This window comes from Morus notabilis, unplaced genomic scaffold, assembly GCF_000414095.1.
Source record: "Morus notabilis unplaced genomic scaffold, ASM41409v2 Scaffold1006, whole genome shotgun sequence".
NCBI classification, from domain to species: domain Eukaryota; kingdom Viridiplantae; phylum Streptophyta; class Magnoliopsida; order Rosales; family Moraceae; genus Morus; species Morus notabilis.
In genome coordinates this window covers 270,245-271,956 of record NW_010363971.1, presented here as the reverse complement: position 1 = coordinate 271,956, position 1,712 = coordinate 270,245, and positions in this window count along the sequence as shown.

Here is a 1,712-nt window from a genome sequence, read left to right as displayed (position 1 = left end):
AGCATAGAGCCGTAATAGGAGACTAATTGGTTGAGTGAACAGTGCTGATTAGTGGGCTATGTCTGGGCCTACCAAGGAAGAGCACTTGAGTGCTTCCACCTATGAAGGAAACCCCATAAGCGAAGGAAGCCCAGTATAAAAGGAGGAAGACCCCTAGTAAGGAAGGGGTTCAGAGATTCTAGCAAAGAGAAAAGAGATTTAATGAGAGCAATTGTTGTAAATTGTTACCTTCTCAAAAGAAATACAAAATCACAGTGGATGTAGCTCTCATTTTATAGATTGAACCACTATAAAATTCCTTGTGTTGTTTGTCTATGCATGATTTGGTTAACACACAAACACACATATTCAACAAATCCTCATACGTTCACTACACACAGGCCAGTAATCTAAAGGGAAACTAAGAGGTAACCCGGCCGGTTTTTGTTGGCGAAATTTGACCGTCAACAATTGGCGACTCCACTGGGGACCGAAAGCGTTCGACCCCCAACAACATAGTTAGCAAACACGCCTCCTAGATAGACGGATGGGATGGAAGGAGATCTATGCCCGATCGGAGATGAAGCCCCGCCCTTGGGCGCGCCACGGCCGGATCCTGTGCAGATGCAGGCCCAACTTACCACTCTCACTGAGCTGGTACGTGGGTTGATGACCGTGGTTGAACGCTTAGATGGAAGGAACTCCATGCCACCATTAGAAGACGCCCCAAGGCCGCAGGGACCTACCATGGCAGAAAATCCGAACCACGGTGACCACCCACATATCCAAGAGGGAACCGGATATAGTGAGAATCACCGGGGCCCTCCTAGGCCTCGGCCTTCCCAATCCTCTGCCAGCCGTTTGGGGGCCGCCGGACTCCGAGCTCCCGAGGACCAGGTACCGAGAGGTCCAAGAAACCCCGAGGTACTATCCCAGAATCCAGGTGGAAACCCGCCAGGAGACTCAGGATCAGTACAGGCAGGCGGCCAGGCCCGAGGCTGATGAGTGAGTTTTACTCGCTCATTTAGTATCATTTTATACTTAATATCTAGTTGGTTTCGAGGTTTTTGTTAGTTTTTATGTGTGTTTTCGTTCTTTGTTTGAAGGATAGGTGAAAGTCTATGATTTGGAAGGTTTTGGACAAATTTCGGTGGAAAAAGACAGCAATCATAGCGCTTAGGCGCCAATCTATAGCGTCTTGGCGCTGAGTTTTATGGAATTAGCGTATTGGGCAGAACTGATGGCGTTTTGGCGCTAGTTTGCAGCGCTGCGGCGCTGAAATCTGGCAAAAATTGTGCACCGGGCAGAATGGGTAGCGCTTAGGCGCCCATTACAGCGCCGCAGCGCCCAGGAATTTTATATAGCAGCGCCGCATCGCTAGAAACACAGCGCCGCGGCGCTACGATACGAAAAAATATACGTTTTGAAGGCCAATCTTAAGAAAACTTACCTTTTTTGACCCTAAGGCTCTGAAACATATAAATAGATGATTCTAAGGCAATTAAAAGAGACTTTTAGATTGTGGAATGATGGCTGGCTTTTGAGAGAGTATTCAAGAGAAGAAAAGGAGAATTGGGACGGAGAAGAAGAACGGCTCAAATCCGGAGACGGCTACGCTTCAATTCAACTCCAAACTAGTTCTTTTCTTTCCTTTCCAATGATTAAGACTTTGTTTAGGAATTTATTTTGTTTAGAGATGAACTAATTCCTTTTTCTAGGGCTACGATGTAGCC